Here is a 24,029-nt window from a genome sequence, read left to right as displayed (position 1 = left end):
GAGATCAGTTATGAGGCGGGTTTTACCGAAGGTCAAAAAACATCTGTACGATTTTTTCTCCCTATTAATAACACTGGAATTGCAAATTTTCATATTCTTTTATATTTTTATTTTTTTCCACGCACGGTGTAACTTTATCCCTGAGGATCATAATAGATGCACCGTGCTGCATAAAGTTCTTAAATTTGAATCGCAGTTATATTATTCACATGAAACTTTTTCATTCTTCGAAAAAGTAAATTCTCAGACACAATTTTCAAGATACGTGATGATCGATTACCGTAATTAAAGGCATATATAGAACTGACGTTGAATTCAGTTTTTTTTCGAAACGCACAAGTCACGTCGTAATAATTTATTTGAAAAATATAACCAACTACATCACCGAGAATAAGACGAAATATTCGCGAAACTGCCCGAAACTCGCGATGCTTAATCACTGATCAACGCAATTGATGACGAAAACGATCAGTCCAACAGATTTGTTTTCCACCAGTCTGAGAAATCTGTTGCATACTTCGTAACGTAATTGCATCACTATTACCTAAAACGAGAATTCTAACAACGTGCATAATAAATTTTCACAGACGGTAAACGAACCGTGCATGCACATGAGTCTGAGCGTGCAGTCTAAAAATGTGCATCGCTATTTTTATTTGCACAGACACACATAACCGATGATCCGCTTCGGTGCAGCATCTCTCCCACACTTATCCTCCCCCAACTCGTGCCTATACAAATAATTTATTTCAGAACCTTAAATGTGTGATACGGTCAGATGTGCGTTGAATTTATTTTCAATCGGGCCAGGGCCGTGAGATTAAGGCTTGAATAATACCCGAACGCTTTCGATACCTAGATATATAATATTTCCAACTCCTTTCTTGTTCCAACAACTTTGCTGATCGACCGTCTTTCGTCTTTCATCGCCGCTGATCGTATCGCTGTTATGTGTGTATATATATATATATATGTATACACACAAATTACACATGTATGTAGGAGTCCGGATGATGGTGAGAAAAATAGAGAACAAGAGAGAAAGAGATCTAGATTCGTTTCTTTGCCCCGTTGCCAAGATCGATCTAATTGTAAATATTCCATCCACCATCCGACTCGGTGTTATAGATTAGTCTAGCTAGTGTGGCTAGTTGACCTTCAAAAGTTAGCAAGGGACATTGCCCGTTATACCTGCCCACCACGTCTCTGCTGCAATAATGGGCCACCACGACGAACGGTTCTAATTTTACGTCCTCCATCTCCCGCATAGATCTATGAGCGTATTATCACGCACGTCGCGTCATGCGCACTGCGAAATTTGCCCAAGATCTTACGGCGGATGGAATATGTATTAATTAGCTGATACAAACCGTCGCTCAAACTGCCACGTCAACGGCCAATTATTCGCAGTCCGTTAATTCACCCTCGGATTTCGGAGCTTTCGAGCTTGATTCAATTTAACCGCGGGTTGTATTCTTGGATACTGCGATGACGAATCTTGATCTTACAGTGATCACACCGTGACGTAAACGCGGAGCGAGCTTTTACCCCGGAATCTTGTATTTCGCGGAGCTCAAAGCTCGTTGATTAGTCACGCGCTCGACGTTTCGAGCTTTCGGTTTGTCAGACATTTGATTTATCGTGATCTCAGAGGTCGTCGGGGTTCTTCGTTCTTATTTTCGAATCAAATCAAAGATGCACGAATTCCGATTGGAAGCTCGTTGAATCTTCCCGCGATTGAGCTGTCGAGCTTTTATTCTTCGCATGACCTTGACGCTGAGTCTGAAATATGATTTGAACGGTTAGTGCTAGGCTTGGATTTTTATTTTTACTTCAAAGTCTTCCGCCGCTGTTTATCGTTCGTTTTCATCTCGTTTCTACCGCTTTCTGGATTGATTCTTTTCTCACTTCAAAATCATTATAACAGACTTGCAATTAGCTGCAGAAGCTTTGTTTCGCGAGTGTCGGTTATAACACTGAGTATTCTACTTTTTGCCGGCTGACCCACTTCGCGTATTGGATTCAGTCTCACTTCAAAATTAGATCCTCAAGGCACCCCCACACCGTGCGCAGGAATTTAAAAGTTCAGGGAAACCTGGGAGCCGAGTATACGTATAATTGCTGTGCCCGCGTTTATCAGGTAAGCGGGCGAATAGTTGATTCGAAATTTTGAAAGTCGCAGGCTCGGAATTGTCAAGAGTTTCGAGAAATCGCGTCAAGGAGGTTTGTCGTCGGACAAAAATTGGTACTTTTCATTTATTCAATCCTTTGCCTACTTTTTCATTATATTCGTCGAAGATCTCTTTGAAAATGCGAAAATGGAAAATACGAAAACTAAGTACAAACAAAAACTTAAATATCGACGTGTCATTTCGAACGCTTTAGAATGGTTAAAGATCCAGTAGATTCCATAAATTTCACCCTACGATGGTTCGTTTCATTCTGAATGTTATTTTCTACAAAGTCACTTGGACAGATTTTCGTCTTTTTTCCAGTAGTCACTTCGATATTCCACCCAATTTGTTGATCACAATCAACATTAGTGCAATGTTTTAGAATTAGATATTCAACAATGACAAAATCTTATGAGAAAAAGTTTCTTCAGCGAATTTGTAGAGAATGCTCATCTGAATAAAATGAGCCATCGTAGAGTAAAATCGAATGAAGCTAATAAAGCTATTCTAAAGAAAGTATAGATATCGTAGCTTTTGTTTATAACTCCTGTATTTTGTATTGTTGAATTCTCGAAATGACATATTCCTAGTTTACGAACATAATAAATCGATAAATGCACTACTATCTTATCACAGAACTAATAAAAAAAAATATATATCAATTTTTGGCTAACCAACCTCCTCATACGCTCAAAGTTTGCAAAAAACTTGATTACTTAATCAACTCTATTATCATACCGTGATCAATCCAAATTTCTTTTTTCTTCATCCTGGGATTCGTTTTTCACCCAAGCTTGCTGAGAGAATTTGATGAAAAAACGGTATTCTAGAATCTCAAGGAGTGAATTTAACGACCGATGCTCGAAACGAAACTTATCTATAAAGTTATAAATTCGACCTATAAATAAACGGTTTGTATATTGCTTATACGATGCAGACGAAGTTTTTAACCTTCGCACTAGACATCTGCATATATGTATATATATATATGTTATACATACCTATGATGTATAGGTGTAGGGTACACGGATGCAGGGCGAGGAGGGCTTCGTCATTCGTCATTTGTTTAATTTTAGACACGTTTCTCATTCACGTTTCGCAATACCGCGTTCATGAATATACATAATACAAATGCCAGCTCGTTTTACCAAACATCTCCGCAGTATTTCCTATTTCGCATTTCCTGTAGAATCCTGAATCCAAGATACAAAACTTTTTTCACTTCTTTTTCTTACTTTTCTCTGGCTGCTTCAACTTTTTACGACCGAATCGACGCTCGTCCGTACGAAACTGCTCGAAAAGCTCGTTAATTCCCGTTAGCACAATTTTACACATCGCTTGCCAAACATCGCAGCTACGTTCTCACAGTTTATAGACTGAAAAATTCTGCACTCTAAGCCTAGCCAAGGCTTGTTATTTAATCTGTGATTCTAATTATACACAACTATCGGTGGGATGGTAAAATTTTTATTCATTTTCTCTTTCCTCCATCTCGTTTGCCACTGTATACACAATCTATGCACCAACTAAGTATACAGAAAACGATTCTCGAATGGACATTTGCAGCCAACGCTCATGGATCAAAGGATCGCGGAAATCGTTTATTCAGGTTTGACAGCTTGTCTGAAACGTTAATCAAATCGACAAGACCGCGGGTTTTGGGTTATTGGAAACACCTGTTTTGACGTCCGAATTTCTTGTGTCTGTAACACATATGCCTCGTGCATTTAGCCGGATGTAACATGTTTCAGGTATGATATTATTCGACCCAAGTTTGCGAGGCGCAATGTCGCAGCCTGGCGCATTTAACACACATCACGCATGCTGTGCGGTCCAATTAGCACCGGACAAAATAACAAACAATGAATCAACGTTGTTATTTAACCGCGATGATCCACGTCTCGGAATTAACATCGGTCATTCCGTTCCCCGGATTCAGCTTCTATGTTATTATATACTCCGTCCGCGTTCCGTAATCGGGTATTTATAATTCAAACTATTCATAGTTCAAAGTATAGAATCGGATGTTGTAAATTGCGATACGACATGTGCGGATAAATCTTCATTGAAAATCGATCCCATCTGCTCTTTTTAATTTTTAATTTAATTTTTTTTCTTACCGTCATTAAATGGCGTTACATAAGGCTGATTATTTTCTCTGCTCGTTACAAAAAAAAAAAAAATATCTTGGAACGTCGGTCGGCTTGTAGAAAAAAATCAATACACTTAAACGCAAAGCAGCAGATCAGTTGTCGGATAGAGGAGGAGGAGGAGGAGGAGGAGGATGGATTGATCCTTATTTACTTTTTTCTCAGCAAGAAGAGCGACGACTCGGCGACGTAAATGGGTGCGTAGGGTTTTGGATGTGCAAGGATAACGCGGGGGTTGATGGGATGTGTACGAGGTAGAAGGCTGCAGACAAATGCGGGAAAATCAATAAGACCGTCTTTAGCCTAAGCTCATCTGTAGACACTGATCCTTGCTAAATTGAAACTTATGAGTTTTTCCCTCCTCGGGCAAACCTTCGTAACGGCTTTTCTTATTTTCTCCTTCGGGTGGGTGGGTGCCCACCTCCCCCCCTTCCCTCCTTTCCCTCATCCACCTCCTCCTCCTCCACGTCGCGCCATTCTTCCTCGGCGTTAACCAGCATCCCGACTTCTGTCGTCCTGGTAACGAATCGCAGTCCAATTGCCCGGTCAAGGATTCACTTTTTTCTTCCTATTATTTATTTACTTGATCGACGCTCTGCACGTAAGGCCCAAAAAGAAAATCTCAATCTTCTATTACAGGGCTATGAACTACCCGATACCAATTATTATACATACCTGAAATAACCGACTCAGAAATGGAGAGGGTGTTATTTTAGGGTGAGGAGGTGGAACGTTTGATGGGACGACAAGTTTTTATTGTATCTGTACCAAACCGTTTTGGAAAAAGGACACCGCGATCCGTGAGGCCGACATCGGTATACCGAAAATATTTGTATTCTCCACTCTTTGTCCGTCAAGTTTTTGCTACCGCGTCTCTTTGTGTTCCGGACAACCGTTCAGTGATGCATCAGACTCCTCAAAATGACTTGCGGCGAGACTGTAAGAAGCGCTACCTTGTTATTCGGTATTTTCAATATCGGAATGGTCGAAAACGAAACATGATCAATCGCGAGAGTGCTTGAAAAACTTCGATTTTATGTATTATGAATTCCGTGGAACGCATTCCTCGTGATTCCTGCAGGAACGGGAGTTTCTTTCGTCGATGGTGGTCGGTTTCCGGCTCCTTTGGTGGCTGCCATTTTTCACCCGCCCACAATCGGCCTCGATATAATTGAAAATTTGTCAGCGCACATGTCCTTCGCGTCTTGTGTTGCCTGGACTATACGGGTACCTAAAGAGCCAAGAATTTTCCGCACGCACCTTTCGGACCCACAGCGAAATGGATCTCGGGGTATAAAAGACTGGGGATATTTCACGCCCATTGGCTTTTGTCAATGGGCAGATGGCCCAAGATAAAAGATCGTATGTGTCACGCCTTTCAAAAGTCGCTCCGCATGCATTCGCGTGATATATATAATACGGAGTAGAATGATTCTCGGCTAGTTATTCATCCTGACAATGCGGCCAATAATAACCTAGCGGAAAACCTCAAACTGCAGTCAGATTTCGAGAGCTTCTTTCACACCCTCGAGTACAGAAAAGCTCCGAATAAATCCTTCCTCGTTTCGCGATGCATACGGGATGAAAGTTGCCAAGATCAAAAGGAGAATATCAAGTGTTGAACGTTTATCTTGGAAATAAATGTCAACCAATTTAGGCGAACAATTGACAGATCAATGTTGCACGTTATTCGTAAATCTCGACTTCTATCGTCGCCTTTCTATTCTATAAATCGTTATCGTTGAAAACACTAAATACAATTCAAACTGCTGTCTCTACTGGTCTGGTACTGACATTGATTGCTCGTATCAGAGTAATTAACAACCTATTTACAAACCGTTACGTACTTATGTCAAATACCGCATTTTCCGATAACATAGCAGAGCAATTTTGTTTTGATTGCAAAGGTTTAGGTTGGGATTTACTTTTCTCATTTGGATGTATGAAAAAGTAATAATTACCGTCAGCCTGTTGTTTCACTTTCTTTTTCTATTTTTTTTTTTTTTTTTTGTTTTCGTCGCGTATATCGCCGTCAATATCGCTGTTTCAGCTGCATCTCGGCAGCGACGTTCCGTCGATCGTTTTTTAACCACAATACCGACTCAATCCCTTTGCCATTGTTACACAAAGCGATCCTCGGCACCGAAGGCGCCGCTCGGCAGCGTTTTTATTAAGCGTTTAATTAAAACCCATCAATCTTTATTACCTCGCAAACTTTCATATTGACTCTGATTTCATGACGTCATTCCGATCCCCCCCGAGGGCCATGAATACGTTTATAGGCCACACGTTGGACTCCTTCGACTTGACTCTCTTCTCGTCGACACCCTCGATGCATGCTTTCACCTACCTAGTAGACCATGCGAAGCCAAATTTCACTCTATATTAGAACGCCGGGTAAATTGGCTCACATCCCATCAATTCTACGATCGATTCACGGAGTGCGTCGCTTAACCAACCAATTTCAACGACTTTCCGATCGATCTTACATTTGTCTTTGCTCGCAATTCCTCCCTTCCTGATAAACGAAATTCAAGTTCACCGGCGTGAAACCCTTCGTGAATTCCCTTATTCAGATCAAGACGATACAAGATAAAAAAAAAAAAAAATAAAGCGCAATATCGAAAGGAATTCGATCGTCCGTTACCCAACTTTGACTTGTCAAAATTGAAAACAGTGAATATTTTTTTTTTAAACCAAAAAATGACAGATTTCACAACTCGCGCTTGAGCTATGGAAAAAAACTGCAAGTAGGAAGAAAAAAAAAAAAAAGCGAAAATCAACCGCGTTGTAAAAACGAAACACAACAGCTACATATAATAACTCCGTATAAGCCGATCCTCCGATCTCTCCCACGGCTTTGAGATGCTAATATATATTCAGGGGTCCGTGATATTAGTCTCGGCGCTAAGTTCAGTGTCAACGATAGATACACGCCTAGAAATTTCGGCACCCATGGTTATGGTTACCCTCCAGGACACACGCAGGCGGCTGCGACGCCGATACGCAGCTTCGCCCGGTAATAACCCAAGCGAGCTCGTATACGAGGCTTACAACGTTTCCCGTGCTGCACTGCGGTCGAATCGCCGGGGGTATGACATGTATATTACAAACTACGTTTATATCAATTAGCGTTGACGTTTCGGGGGGCGAGCTGCGCTAAAAGGGTGCCTGCCTTGCCTTTCCTGCAACCGTGAGCCGCCTGGAGGACCGCCGCCGATATTAACGCCGCTGCTCGATCCCGCGGGATCGCTCGTCAAATCCTCCGACCTGTGTTCCCTAAAGCGCCTCCGTTTATACACCATTGTTACACCCGCCGCTCGTCTTTCGGAGCTTCGACAGCTCTGGGTTATTACAGTTTCGCTGACAAGCCGAAGCTGCTTTTTCGATGAAAAATTTTCACGCTGCTTCCGACGGTGTTGAAATTATGAATTTTCAAGTTTTTAGCTCGCGAAACTTGACGCAAGGAAATCAAACATCTAAGTTTCGAACGGTACGAGACCCGGAGTTCAAAGTCATCTACGAAAGTGCGAAAATGAGGGAATTTAAAAGTCTGAAACATCGAAATTCCGAATGATCGAAGATTTTCAGCTCTGTGAATTTTCGGCTTGGTGAAATTTCATCACTTTGATCTTTATTTGTTGCGGATTTTCCATATTTTTACGTTCGGAATCCTGGTAATTCCGATTTTCGGTTTTTCTGATTTTTCACACCCAGTCGTTGAGTAAACTACGCTGTGTGAGTATATTTTAATTGACGGAATTTTGCTCTATCGGAAACTTGCTCTATCGTAACTCAAATTTCCGGAATCGGTTCGAAACTTTATCGTTTCGTAAAAGTTTGCTTTCTTTACCTCAAGTTTCACCGTCAAATAATTCGGAATCAGGCGCGTTCGGATCTTTTCAAATTCGGAACTTCAACCCCGACCCGCTTCGTCCACGAGTCTTCGTTCCGAACTACGGACAGGGTTGCATCTGCTTTGTAAAAAAAGAAATGTGCAATTGTCACGGAATACTTATGCACATTCCCTTCTTTGTCATTATCAAACACTCGGAATACCCTTAGGAATAACATTTTTCTTCAAAATTTTTCTACCCGTCAACCACAAGAAAAACTCCACCGAACTATACCCCGTATCAAGACGATTCTATTGCAATAAATAATACCCATACGATATAACGAAACAAATTTACTTCCAAGAGCAACACGAAAATTTTCCGAATCGATCGGAATATCCTCGAATTTATTCGTTTCGTTTAAAATTTTATAGTACCTACAGACAAGTTTTGACGAATCCAAAATGTGGGGCCCGACTTTCGGAAACTTTGAAAATTTTTATTTCCCTTTTTTATATTATTATTATTATTGTTATGATTGTCCCGATAACTTCCGATGGCGGTTCGTCCCTCTGCAGGGCGTGAAATTGAAACCACAACGGTTTTAAAGCGGTTTAAAAAGGTGTTTGAACAGTCGGTTTGGGTCGTATTCAATCACCGAAATGCACGCACGCCTCACGCCACAGCACAGAGCTGCATTATAGGAACAAGGTTTGATCCGGCGTGTGTAGCTAAGCGAATTTTGGACTCGACCGAGCGCGTAATTCGACGGACGTTTTTATGTTTTCATTTGGAAAAGTGCATTTTCCTCGTGTTTCCGGCTAGCTTGCCTTTTCCATTTATTGCCGGACCCCTCCCGCCATTATACCACGGCAGACGTCCGTAATATGTTACATAAGGAAACGGCCCGATGTGCAGTTATTCCCGCTCTAATTTACTCTCCCTTAAAGTAAAATCTACCATTGCGATAAAAATCGTTTCTAGACTTCCGTTAGATCATTTCACAACGTTGAAGTGAAAATCGTTAACGCAACGAAGCATCGAGACGGAACTCGTCAACTCAATATTTACGAACGATTTTGCTAAAAGTTTAGTCTGCACAACATGAACACGCTTCACTTTAATTACAGATTAATGAATTTCAAACAATATCGAACTTACGATGTCACGTTTTTTGCATCGAATATGCATCGTCAAGTACATTAACGTTACGAACTTCAAACTCGTATCATTTTTGCATCGATCTAATACCAAAGTCGAAATTCCTTAGCCTCGGTTCGTGTGTTTAGGGCGTGAATTTTCGAATCGATTCCAGTCTAGGCAATAAATCAAAACGATCTCTTTCTTCTTTTCTTTTCGTTTTTTTTCTTAGTTTTTATTCTTTGACACTGCAGTTCGAACACCTGGAACTTGGCGGTGTTCTACGATTGTTGCGTGGTTTGCAGCCGAACTTGCGCACACGTTAAGAGTGCATCTCCTGGTGCATTCATCGCTGCATTATTATTGGCATATAGTATATATATATATGTGTGTGTGTGTGTGTACGTGTAGATAGGGGAATGCAACGTGCTGAAGGGACGTCGACGAATCGCCGACACGTCGTTCGAATCTATTTAAGAACCCCGAACTATTTCACCGAGGCAACGGAATGAACCCGTGGACCTTTTTCGAAAAGGCGTGTCCTTGTTAACCGCCGATTTTCTGCTACCGGCCTTCGCGCCCTTTAAACCTTTAAGAAAAAAAACATACAAAAAAAAAAGACACGGGCGATGGCTGATGCCGCTGCTGCTGCTTCTCCGAAAAATTTTAGGGCTGATCTTCCGCCAGGTCAGATCGATGACGATTTGGAAGGGATAATGAAATTTTGACAAGATTCGATATTGCTGTTTTTAGTTGTTGTTTTTTTCTCTTTTTGCTAGTGCGGAGAAACTTCCGTACCTTTGTAAAGTGATTTTTATAGCCTGAGTATAAATCTGTGGCATATTATCTCGTCATGTTTTTAAGATTACAGGATGTCGGATCGAAAATGTGTCGGAATAAAATTTTTGTGTAACAGAAAAAGGCTTTAAGCACCGCTAATCGAAATAAATATAATTAAAAATGTCTCTGTGACTCAGATAATTATTTTACAACACTGAATTTCAGTTAGAAATATATTTTTATCAATCGGTAAATAGCGACAAGCGGCTCGTATCGTTCGCTAATGAATTCGTTACCAAATCGTCTTGGGGAGATTTTTTTTTTGAGTTCGTCGGTTCGTTGAAAATGTTTTATATATTAAATCGTTATAATTTACGAATGATAAACTTATGACTTAGCAAGAAATGCGTTATCGTCATCCAATATTCAACTCAGTCGATTTGTGGAGGATTCAATTATGGATAAAATAAACCATTGCTCATCAGGTTCGGTCGAGAAACATGAAACTTTCCTTAAAAACAAGAAAAATTTTTTTTAAAAAATGACAGAATAATGTGATTCCTTGATGTTAGCGATATGTAATTTTGTCCCTGTGCAGCACAGTGATTTTTTCAATCAGACCCGACCTTTCAATCCTTTCTTTCATCAAGTTTTTACGTCACATGGATCCTCAACCGCAGTCCGCGGACGTTAATTTTTCCTTGCAGAACCGAAAAAGTCGCGAATTTCCTCGAATCGGGTTGCGCGAATACCGGAAGCGAATCAAATCCATGGTAGGTAGAAAAAGAAGATGACCGTACCTGTGCACGGTGTCGATATAGGTGGTATACAAAACCGCAATTACACGGGGCGGGTAGCGGGCAGTTTGTCGTTTGGCATTTTGGCGTTTTCCGTCAATGGACGTTGTATATTGTGCGTCATGCGTACATACAGAGAAGTACGACAATTGGCCGGATGTTTCATTGTCGCCGAGTTTTCATTGTCGAACGTTTAGGGCGTTTAAGGGATGATACAAAGGGCCCGGAGAGGCGCGGGGATGCTCACGGAACCAAAGGCACGCCACTGTACTCTGATTCTCGAGGAAATGGGTTTTAAACGCGGAAAATTTCCCCTTTGTCAACGGCGTAAACTAGGATATAACCAAAAATCCTGATTCCGTTTCCACACCTTGGTCAGTTGTTTTCCTGATTGTGAGCTGCGCAGCTAGCGACGACCGTTGAGCCGAAAATAATCGATGCATCGATTAATCCAGACCAAAAAGACAAAAAAAAAAAATTATCGAACACGACTGGATTGATTCGGTGAAAACTAATCGATTAATCGATTACTTCCTAATTTTTTTTTTTTTTTTTCGTGATACGGTACATGTGAAACAAAAATTTCGTAAATTTCAGTATATAGTCTTAATAGCGGAAAAGTTTTTTCATAATTTACAGTTTCGGTGAAAATATTTTTCAATTTCAGGTGAAAATGTTCATTTATCTTTCACTTGTTGTGCAGTCGAATAGATACTTTGTGAGCAAGAGAATAATAATAATCGATACTTTAATCACATAAATTGACACTTTACTGCATTGTTCGTGTGAGTAAATTCAAAAAAAAAAAAAACGGTCTGTGAGGAAAAATAATCGATTATTTACGGTCATTCTTATCAGAAAGCAAATATCCAATTTGCGCTTTTGCATGCCGTAATTAACTTTCCGTAGAAATCGGTCCGGAGCCCGCTTACTTAAATATGTTCGAATAAGCGAATAGCGGCGAAGAGAAGGTAAATTGTGTAAACTGTTTTTCCTTCTTCACCCTGCAGCGTAAATTGAATTCTCAACCCACGTATAATCCCGCCTTATATTTTCACTTGCAACAGCTGCGCATGGAGGAGCTTAACCCTAAACGGAGTTAATTAAGCCGGCGAAGAGAAGCGGTAGGAACGCTTTAAAGCTCGTTAGCTAAGAAAGTTGAAATTCTCTCGCACCTTGCAAGCCTTCTTATCGAAACGTTGCGATTTATAACGCGTTACATCGCTCCTCGCGATCCCTGAAATCGCCTCCGGCTTCTATGCGATGCACGATCACGGGTGTTAAGCTAGGATAGGACCAGTCACGACGCTAAGTGCTGGATTCTGTTACCGGACGCCCGGTAATAGCGAGCTGTCCGTCATACCTCGGTATACGTATAAAAGCAAGCCATTGTCTTCGGTGCTGATTCGGCGATATGATTCGAAAGCCACGGAGGCGTAAAACCGTGTAACCGAAATCCATTCCCCCATCCTGTGATCATCGACCCCACGACTGAAAAGAGAAAGATAATTTTATCCAAAGAACTCGTTGATTTGAAAGAAAATCATTCGTCATTTACGTTGGATAGCAATTATTTTCTCGATCGTTAAAAAATTGCTTTTCTTGATACAATTTATCGTATCACACGTTTATTTCTCAATAGTAGGCAAGTCGTTATAATCGCTGAGCACGAGTTAACAAACTATTATTATTATTATTATCTATTTTCTCATCGCCGCCCAATCATTTTCAAAATCCGATTTCGATTCATTTCTTTGACAAATTTTCAACGAGTCAAAAAAGTTGAGAACTTTGTTTTGAAAATTTCATCAATTTCTAATCGCACTGTGTGAAGTTGACACATATTTTTTTAAAAATTTCTGTTCAGCAAGTTGTTTTATCCACGTTTTATAAATCGCAAATGATCCAAATTGGCGTAAAAATATTTTACATCCAACGAATTTCATTCGCACAAATTCGTTATTTTCTTTTCTTGATCACCCGCGTTCCGCAAAACGAATCATTAATTCTCCACGACTCTTCTTGATCAATGTTTAAAAAAAAAAATATCCTCTTCACGCCGCGCTCGTATTCTCCGCTATTTTCGTCTCACTCGGTGTCTTTTTTCGAGCCGCGCATCGGGGTGTGTTTCCCGGGCAGCGATATCGACCACTGTCGCACAGGCCACGCCTTTGCCCAGGTGAGGGTTGAAAGGCCACCACCCCTAGCGTGTGTCACGTAGGAGAATAAGGTATAAGGTTGCTCGGTGGCCGCCTGGCTGTATGGCTGGCCTATCGCGCGTCTAAACGATGCCCTCGAATTCACCTCCGCGACGCTTTCTAGCCCCTAAAACTACAAGGAGGACCCTCGATTCCCCCTGGCGAACGGAGAACGATCCTAACGGGCGTTCGAGATTCGCTAACAGTCCCGTAATACCGCCTATTTACCTTTTTTTTTTTTTTTTTTTTTTGAGTCTTCTTACGAATCTTCTTTCGAAACTCTGACGAATTTCACTGATTTCCATTCATCTTTTTCTTTCAGTTTTCATTCTTTCAAGGCTTTAGATTGTACACGGATTTGAATCTGGCCTCTATTCATCGGCAATGCGTTTAATTGTTGAATGAGAATTTTCGTATCTAGAGAAAATTAAATATATTTAATTGCTTTTTTTTTATGCCTTGTAATTAAAGGTCAATTATTTTTGGAGTTTATCCACTTACTCGTGACGTGAGACATAATTGCTTTTCTCCAAATTTCGTGTTTCCAGGTCAACGTGAAGCAACCTGTAGGTTTTGACGAGTATCAAAATATGTCATACAAATTACCGTAACTTTTGATTGCGTTGACTCAGAGGCTTGAATTTTTTACACCTCCAAGGGAACGCGGACCTTAGTTATTGGTATTAATTTCGACTTTGTATCTCTACCCGTTCCTGAAAAAAAAGGTCTTGACAAACGGACAGGCGGACAACAAAGCGATCCTGTAAAGGTTCCGTTTTTTTTTTTTTTCGTTTTGAGATACGTGGCCTTAAAAAAGGATTTTTTAAGTACGATGGTCAGTCCTGAGCATGTACTTTACATCAATTCTAGTCAATGAAACCATCGATTATCGAAGACCCGCGCCAAAATCCACGTCATGTGCTACGTTTGTACCTCAAGTTGCGTCTCGATCTCAAAATCGCGGATTTTCCTCGATTTTGTCAAATTCGACGAAAGTTTACACCGCCGTCGATCTTCATCACGTCCTGAAAGGACTTCTGAAAAGACCAGGCTTACGATTCGTTGTAAAAATTGTTGTCCGAGTGATGTATTATGGTGTTGTATATATCGTATAGGTGTATAATGGTGGATTCCACAGCGGTGAAATTGAGCGAGAAATAGGCTCGATCATGGGGCTATTTTGTACATATTTATACAGATACGGTACGAGTAAGGCATGAACGCATTGACGCCCTTCGCCAATGGGACTTACAACGATTCCAAAATCCCGGATAATCCCACCACCACCCGGGCTGCGACAACCGGAGGAAGAAAACGTTTTGCTCCGGCTAATACCTCAAAATGCTACTTCCACACCCTGCGGGACGTGGATTCCCTTCGCTTTTTCAAACAGTCTACAATTTTCTTTCCGAAAATTTTCTACGAAAAGAAGAGCTGCGTTTTGTCGTGCAGTTTTGCATTGCTTGGATCTTTCGATATTTTCCTTTTCATACTCAGTCGAATTCCTCGTACTTACGTGTAAAATCGTTGCGCATTGACGATAAATTTGTGTCATATATCGTTTCCCGAATAAATTCACAACCGAATACTACTTGATTTAATCAATCGATACGTGGCGTGATAATATACGATACCTATTTTACCGAATTTTTCTAGTTACCGTAACAAATGAAATTTTTCGCAGTGTACATAATCGAAGACGATAATTAAAAAGCAATGTAAGTGCTGCTTTGAACAAAAATGAATAAACAATAATTCCGTAAACGAATTCAAGTGATAAATAATTACTCAGTGTAGCCAACAAAAAAGGAACGGTTATTTTTTTCCTCGTTGTTTAAAAAAATTGCACTCCGGGAGTACAAGGCGGACAAAGTCGCGGGGTTGATGGTCGATGGGCGAAAGAGCCTTGGGCCCATTGCCGACTCTCTGGAATCGTTGGAATATCAGTGTAACCATCGGTTAATGGTCAGCACGCGTGTCAGCCTCGTTGTCACGCACTAAGTAACCCCTCGGGGCGTGGGATGGCTTGTCGGACACACGGTCGTCCACCCATCCAAGCGCAAAACGGGCTCTCTCGCACACGCGTACCCATCACCTTGTATAACCATCGTAGAAGTGATTGGGGTGATCCTCGAAATCAGTCACGGTTTTTTATCGACACTTTTGACGCAGGCTGTGGATCGGTAGCGAACAGACGAGCGACTGTAATTGACATATGACGTACATTCGCTTGTAAAATTATAAATTTACGTCGCAAAATCGCGGTCAGTTTTTCAAAATTGACTTTGACCTGGATAAATTATCGGAATCGTGCCGAATTCCGCTTCGATACGCCACCGTACAAGTTTCGAAAATCGTCAGACTCGTTCGATGCATCCGTTCTAAGGACATCCTTTATAATCCTCGTCGGTTTATTTTTTCAAGACCTTTACGCCGCGTAAATCCGTGGAGAAATAAACACTGGTGTTCGTACGTTGGTTAACACGTATGCTGGGTTCAACACACGGTGTAAACACGATGTAAGAAAATATATCGATGCACCAGGATCAGTCCTGTAACAGGTATATTCGCTTTCCTTACAGATACACACGGTGTTGGATTTGAAATATCCTTTTTCCCGTATCTCGTAACAGAATAAGAAACCGAAGAAAAAAAAAATGGTAGATACGAAGAAAAAATAGTCAAGTAGTTCTTTTTATTCTATCAAAACTTTTCCCACCCTCCAAGTATTCTCACTCAGATTCTAGTTGTTTTTCTCTCTCACTCGCGTTCTTTCTCTCTCTCTCTCTCTTTGACCAGAACGCGAGTAAATTATTCACAAACAATTCACTCTGGACAAAGATTGAAAAGAATTTTGCAAACCTGCATAAATCGGACAATTGTTTTTTTCTCTGCTACGGTTTTTTCCTTTTATTCTCTACCGTTGTTCTGCGTCAGAGTTACAACGTTTTTATAAAATCCACAGCCTTCCGTCAGCGCCACTTGACATTTGATAACTGGACCCCAAAGCTCAGATATCACCCCCGGAATGTATGTATATTAATATATATATTTATACATAAAGTTATGCGACGGCAGGAACGAGGATGCGTTGACTTAACGAAATTGGTGCCAGCGGTGGGATCAGGAGTGCTTAGAGCCCGTCGGGGAGTCGAAAGGTTGATATTCAACGTTAAATATCGAGAATGATATCGCATTCTATTGTTTGATCATACTTAACCCCTGTACATATATTGGGCGGGTTGGAGAAGGGAGCTAACAGCGTGTTAACTTGTGTTTAACCAAGACTCCTGTTTGTCCAATCGAACCTTCGACCGTACACAATAAGAGAGACGATACGCGTGCAGGGGCGAGAGACACGCGCTCTCATCAAACGTCAGGACTCCGAACTGTAACTCAAAGTTTCCGTTTTCCAGATACCCGGACCCCGTTATTTTCCTCCTTCATTTTCGACTTCTGAATATTGAAATCGGGCGACATCGTTCCGATCATCGATACCGGAACAATCGCACTTTGTCCTCGTCAAAATTCGATAATGAACGTCGAGAATCCAGCGTGACGGAAATTTTGCGCGATGCACAGCATCGAGTGTCGATGAAAATTCAAAGCCGAATGATACGGCCGAGCGTAGGCCGAACGGGATATGCGGTGTAGGAAGATAGTCGATATCAATTAGGATGGTAGTTCCGGTCACGTGACCCTGGCTACCGGTGCCTTTTCCTCTTGTCACCCTCCGTAATAATAATATACGCCTCGTGTGCCGCACGTGTCCGTTCATTTTTTACTTTCTATTTTTCACTTTCGATGCTCTTTATTTTCGTTAAAAAGTGTACTTCCGGTTCGGTCGCGGTAAGCGCGCATTATCGCCGGCCCGTACACAAAAGCACATCCTATCGCGCATCCCTCCGCTCTACATTTTCGCCCTTCGAACCAGCGATGGTCGCACGACCTTTCAGGGTTGCGGGAACGCGAGTTTATACGTATACTCGATGCGTATGCCGTACGTCGCTCAAATTATAACTGCTACGTCTACCCAACCTCCGCAGACGTCGTTTGTTACAGTTAATTTTCTATGAAAACAGATTACGCCCGCGTATGAACCATCCCTTGTCCCACAGCTCAGTGTTAACCGTAGTATAGAAAGTAACGAATTCTTCGACACCTCTCGATTTTTTCCTCAAAACTTGATATTTTCGTCGGGTTTTTTACGCGAAAATAAAATCGTCGATAAACGACGGAGAATTTATACGATTTCCAAAAATTAGTCGAAAGTAAAGGAGAAGAAAAGAGAATTTTTTTTGAATCAAAGGCTCAGCCGAATAACGCCAAGTGGCAAAAATAGGACAAATTTATTTCGGTCCAGTGTTACGCAACATATTTGTACTCCGCAGTTGCATACATTTTGCAACAGTGTGGGGTGTAAATTGAAATCGTCTAGTTTCTCAATAAATTTCTTCACCAATGCGCGGAATATGTGATATATGGTTTGGATAAGTGCCAGAGCGGGTTAAGGTAGGTACATAACGCACGGAGTTTGACAAATAATAACTTTTGGCGGGAGCGAGTTTCACACACGTGTGTGTATATACCTAAATTTATATACATATATACGCGTATATATGCATCGGCGAGGATGTGTGAGGACGGGCATAAAAACGCGGGGAGTGAAATTAATCAAAGCGAAATTCACCGACCACCGACAAAGCATATTCGCCGTAAGAATTGATCGCTTCCGGTTCCGGTCTCTTTATGGTACACTGCGGCCCACCGATGTATTAAGATTACTTAATCAATAAAACCGCGCACGGAGATTTAATTCATTTTTACTTTCTTTTTTTTTTTTCTTTCTTTCTTCCCTCTTCTTCTTCTTCTCTCGGTTGTTTTTGCTTCGTTCGTTACTGATCATCCAATTTTCACCAGTATTGTACGCGAATGTTTTCCAAATTTTGATTTTTTATTCAACACTTTCATTTCTTTATCGATGAATTATCGATCGAAGGACGAGGACGGTTCTTCTCAAACTTTTTCTCCCTCTCACACTCTCACTATCTCTCTCTCTCTCTCTCTCTCTCTCTCTTGAGAATTAAAGGGACTTCAACAAGGTCCAATTAGGCCCCGGACACTGGGTTTTTCCGGTTTACGTAGAGAACGAAGCTGCGAACGTCCGACCGGAGAGGTCAGTCAGTCGCAGAGCTTTATCCGAGGATATAAAAAAGACGACGGGGGGACTGGAAGACGGAAAAACTTTTCCCTAAACTTTTTCAATTCTAAAACTTCTCTCTATACCTTGAACATATACCCGCGCGTTGCCTCCGACGGTGACTCGAGCAATCGTATTGTGTACGAAAGTTTCTTTTTTCTTTTTATTTTATTTTTTTATTCTTATTTTTTTTTTTTTTTTTTTTTTTTGAAGAAAAAAGAGAACAATAACGAATAAAAGGAGAAAAGAAAACTCGCGTTAGCTTGTAAATACGCTCGAGTCTACCGATATTTTTCCGGTTAGAACGAGTGTCTACGTATTCACGTATATACTCAGAATTCTTGTTTGTGTTGAAAGGAAATGGAAGATATTTCTTTTTTATACACCGCAGAACGAGTATAACGTCAGATTTTTGATTTGACAGAAAATAGAAGACGACGGGAAGCGAATCGAGGGATGAAAATATCGAAAGCAAAATATCGAACTCGAATAATTATAATAACTACGAAGACACGATGAACGATTTAAAGAGAGAGAAAAAACGTACCAATTCTTACGCATTTACGTGAACCTGAGGAATTTCGATCGCGTACAAAAGCTGAAATTATATTTGTCTTTTTTTTTCTAACATTTTATGAAAAAATTTACATTATTTTTATACAACAATCGACGAGCAGCGATGAATAAACTTTGCGACGAGTGATTTTTTTTTTTCACGGTATTACCAGTATCATCCAATTACATTTCAAGCTTGCATTTGTCCAAACGCTGATTCCAAATTCTTGCAAAAAGTGCGAATATCCCTTCCGTCAAATCTGTCCACGTGAGCAGAGTTAGCGCATAATAAATGGTGAAAAAGAAACGGGGAAAATAAGAGAAAAAAAAAGGCTAAATTGCAACTAGGGTCAGCGAATATACATGCAAGGTACGAATGGCCAATCAATAACAGAAAATAAATTGATAGTTGTCGAACGGCGGGACGTCCCCTAATATTTCCGAATGTAATCGAAGGGGTGTGCACCACGCTCTTGGAATGAAAGGAGAGCACGAGAGAGAGAGAGAGAGAGAGAGAGAGAGAGATGGAAACGAGTACAAACGTAAAAAGAAAAAATAGAGAAGAGGGGGGTGAAAAAGAAGAGAGAAAGAAACCGAAAAAACCTTGACAATATGCTACAGTCGGGGGTGTATTCCCTTTCCTCTGGGTGTTTTATTGGTCGGTTTCCGTAGGGTCAAAATTCTCTTTTATATAGATACACGCATACACGAGCAGAGATTCCGCTTATATCCTGCACTACTATCCGGCCTCTCCTAAATCTCAAGCACAATTCACTCCGCGTTGTTACGCGCAGTTCGTTGTTGGACAAAATCGAATCACTTTTCCTATTTATTCATTCGATTTTACTTGCTACGCTTGCTCTTCTGCGAAGGCCAAATTTTCTCTCTTCGTTTTTTTCTTCTTCTTTTTTTTTTTTTTTTTTTTTTTTGAAACAAAATATTCGGTATTGTTATCTGGAAATGGAATTTCAGTAATTTAATTATGTTTGATCGAGGTGCTGATAATTTTTATTTATTTTATCTTTTTGTTATTTTGAATTTTTTTTTTTTCTTTTTTTTTTAAGATACTTGAAACTCTGACTGTAAATGTAACGACAAGTTCTTGCGTTATCGCATCTTCGAAATTAAACTACCGAGGTGTCTAATAAAAAGTATAAAATTGAAAATTCACGTCACTTAGAGTCGGTTGAAAAACTTGTTGAAACGAAAATGTGACTAAAAATATTAAAGTGTCTTAAAAACATGATGTCGAAGTTAGTAACAGTTCAATTTCTGAAGTTAGTAAAGCATAAAAAAAGAAGCTACGTTCATTTTCTGAAAAGCCAACTTCTCGAAAATCGTTTAAAAATTGTACAACGATTTATTCCAACGTTACTGACTTCGGACTTGTTAAAAAAACTTCACCCGAATGTGATCCTTGACAGGCCAACGTCAAGTCGAGCTTCTCCGTCACCTCGGAGCTTTTTAGGGACAGAGACGCGAATGGCCCGCGAGTAAGTTGAGAGTAACGGACTATGTCCAAATCGAGATAACCGGTGGTCATATAAATCACAGTACAGGGTGCGCAGAGGCACCAATGGCGTCAATGTTATCGGCGACTTCCGGTCGAGTGGGCAGAGAGCCGTTCACCACCTATACACTAAATCGCGACCATACCCCGTCTCAATCTCAATCGCGGAGGTCATCCGCGGCATATGCTGCCCGCCGTCCGGTCCATTTACTTCGCATCGTCATCGTCCGTCTCGTCCCGACAACCAAAGGACGAACTAACTTCATTTCGGTCCTTCAGGAGGCTGCGGGCTCGTACAAAATAATCCATACTCCGGATTAATTTCGTCCGGAGATAATCGTGCATTGAGTGTTCGTCGAGATAATCTTTCGAATAAAATCAGCCGTCGTAGACTGACGATCGAATAATAATAATAATAATAGTAATGATAGTAACATACTTTGAACCATTTTTAAGTGCTTTGAAACAAGCCGTCGATGTACGCAAGCTTTCGTTTGTAATTCTGGTGTTAGGACTTTTTTTTCATGTTTATAGAGAGGATAGATCAGCGGTATCTACTTTGGGGGAAACAATCTTTTTGCAAAAAGTCTGTAAGGCAAACTTAACAGTTTTTGACACTTTTATTTGACATAATTATGAATTGACGTCACAAATTGTGAAGTTTTCGATGACTAAAACCAATTGATGGACGGTTAGATGATAGACATTTAGTTTTTGGTAGATTTTAGAATCAAGGATCGAACGGGTACAACGAATGATGGTCAGTGACTGGTACATTTAGCTTGCTCTACGCCGAGTAGCGAATATTAATTACTCGTTGATAAATATCGTCCGGTATGCGATTCCGAGTCGTTTATGCGATTGCCATCCGATAGTTGCAGATTACATCTGCAATTTGCGCCTGATCATTTTTTCTCGCTTGCGCTTTTGGATAATCTGGCACTTGCGGAATCTGGCTGATTGTTCAACCGTCGCTCGAGAAGTTCGCATCGAGTGTTAATCCGTAGGTATCATAAATGTCACCAGTCTCGATGATTCGGTTCTGTAAAATCGCTTCGACATTCTCGCAACAAATTGTTAGTTCATTCGACTCGATAATCCGTCAAAGATACGTAATTGACCCGTCGATCCGGCTCAAAATGCAATAAAACAAGTCGCTTGATCGCTCCTTCGGTGTATTCAAGTTCAAGTAACTTACAGTGGAATATTTTCCGATACAAGCGGTATCATATTTTAATTGAACTTGATCATCCGCGAACCTTGTAACATTTCGCACGCCGCTCGCTTCGAAACTGCTCTCCAAAAAACAGAGACCAGTGTCTTTGGAGCGAAGTTGGCCCGATCAGTCCAACGCGAAATTGGACTTTCCATGCACTTTATTTTACGCGCATTGGTATACAACCACAAGTAGCGCAGGGATGATTAATGAAAGTCGAGATCGTCGAGATAGGATCGTTCAATGGCCACATATTGATACGCGTTTACGATAAGCAGCGTCAAACATATTCGACAATCATTCCGATCTTTTATCTCGACAGCTGCATTTCGTACCATCCACACCAGATTCAAGAGGGACAACCCTCGGCGCTTCTTTTCTCTTCTTCGGCGACGAAAAGATGAAAAAGGAATGAGAATTTGTACGTTGTCTCGTTGTTATACTGATTTTTCACAGTTTGCCAATTGGCGGTTATTTTTAAATATATACATAAATATATCCACAACTATTGTTAACTGTGATTTTGTGTTTCATTTCGAGTGAACTTTTTGTACGTACATGCGGCTTTTATTGGTTTCTTACTAGCTTTTAGGTAACTTTTCACTTATTTAAAACTCACTTAACGATTTGGACGTATTCAGCCATAAGCCTTGATAATTTTAAGGACATTATTAATCCAAACGGACTGACGTGCACGTGGGAAGCAAAAGGATTTTACTGGACAACGAGATGGTGTCCTTTTGGTATCCCAGGTCAGCGGATAAAGTATTTTTACAATGCCTTTTATAAACTCGGATATTCGGCTCGTGATACTTGGAGCATAAACGGTTCGGGATAAAGTAACAAACGTCGAGATAAATTTTTAGTTCGGAAACATTTTAAGATATTTTCGAACGTGCAGAAACCGACGCGTGCATTTGCAGCGTTATGAAACTTTTCATTTTTCAAGTGGCTTCTGGTTTGGGAAACGATGGCTCGACGTTGGAATAAATTTGCGTAAACAACTTTACTTCTAATTTGTAAATGTAAAATTATCAAAAAGAGTCGGAGTAGGCAGAACTAAAAAGGGGTGAAAAAGAAGGCCAAAAGCATTTTAACACATACGAATTTTATTCGTTGTTCCAGATCCTACAATATGGAACTGGAGTTGACTTTAAAAAATCATTGCACAGTTGGAATAAAAAATATTCCATACAAATCCTCTCGGTAACGCACTTTTGAAACAATCATCTATTAATCATCCTAGAGAATTGATCTCTCTCAACAAACTCATGTTGAACATTCAAAGCGCAAAGTGTTCAACCAAATCGAACTCAAATTACTGACTTGGAATAAATTACACGCTTTAATTTTTCTTGTGTTAAATAATGGCATTTTTTTACTTTTTAAAACTACGTTCACTGCTGATGTACCTTGAAGTAATTACTTTTCAACAAACTTTCGTCGTTGCGTTTGTGATAAAAATTTTGATCCAAACCAATTTCGGCAAAAAATCCAAAAGGCAAACCTTATTCCAGAAGTTCATTCCCACTCGGTACAATCCGCAAAGACGTCGAAGATTTTCAGGTGGATGAAAAATTGATCGTTGATCCAACGATGTTGTAAATCGTGTTTACAGCGATTCGTTTTAGATTTATCGCTAAGCCGTGTTTCGAGTTTATTTTTCTTTGAATAACCGACATATTCTAACCCGATTCGTCACGCGTCCAAAATCTGTGCCGCAATCATGTGACGTAACTTCCTACCTACCGACGATTCGCGTCGCAGCGAGTAAAATCGGCATTAATATTTGGCGGCTTGACCCTCGGGGCTGCAACCCCGGAGACGGTGGCTGCTGGGCGAGAGGGGCACCCTCAGGAAATCTAAACCGGTAGCAAGATGGCCGTTCGGAAACGGAAACCGGAAGCGTGTCACTCAAACTATAGCGGCATCCGGCGTACCCCGAAAGTGGAATAAATGCGCGCGATGCGTATATATATTATATATATATGTGTGTATATGTGTATGTATATGTATATATGTTGCACGCATACATATACCTACATGTATAGGCGATGGACGAGCAAAGCTTCGCGTCGTTGTATCCACACTGTGTGTCACAAGTGAAATTCTCAATTCCGTACGTAAAATCGGGATGAATTATGCAGAAAAAAGGAATTCTTCTAATTATTTACTCAATTTATTTGATTTTTTAACTTACTTATTCGTAATTATTGAATATGCGTCTGATATAATATACGATATATACATGTATACACACACACACACACATGCAGGTGTATATATATTAGTTTGACCATCGTAAGGTATTTATATTTGTATATATTTATGTTTATATGATACACAATGTACATTATATACATTACCTAAATCAATAAATATTAAATTACCTATTTTATATATGTATATATATATGTATGTATATTTAGTATATATGTATATATTTATATGTAAAATACGAGGTGAAATGATG

The 24,029-nt window shown here is 40.4% G+C and overlaps 1 long non-coding RNA gene across 1 annotated transcript in view; it reads left to right on the top strand.

Annotated features, from left to right (window-relative positions):
* The first annotated feature begins 1,792 nt into the window (after positions 1-1,792).
* The window catches only part of LOC124295119, a 35,746-nt gene continuing 13,509 nt past the window's right edge, over positions 1,793-24,029 (top strand). The window contains exon 1 of the long non-coding RNA XR_006905024.1: positions 1,793-2,140. This is a non-coding gene — a long non-coding RNA (uncharacterized LOC124295119). The remainder of the gene's footprint in view (positions 2,141-24,029) is intronic.

The sequence above is a fragment of the Neodiprion lecontei genome, chromosome 6 (assembly GCF_021901455.1).
Source record: "Neodiprion lecontei isolate iyNeoLeco1 chromosome 6, iyNeoLeco1.1, whole genome shotgun sequence".
NCBI lineage: Eukaryota > Metazoa > Arthropoda > Insecta > Hymenoptera > Diprionidae > Neodiprion > Neodiprion lecontei.
This window is presented reverse-complemented; position numbering and strand designations above follow the sequence as displayed.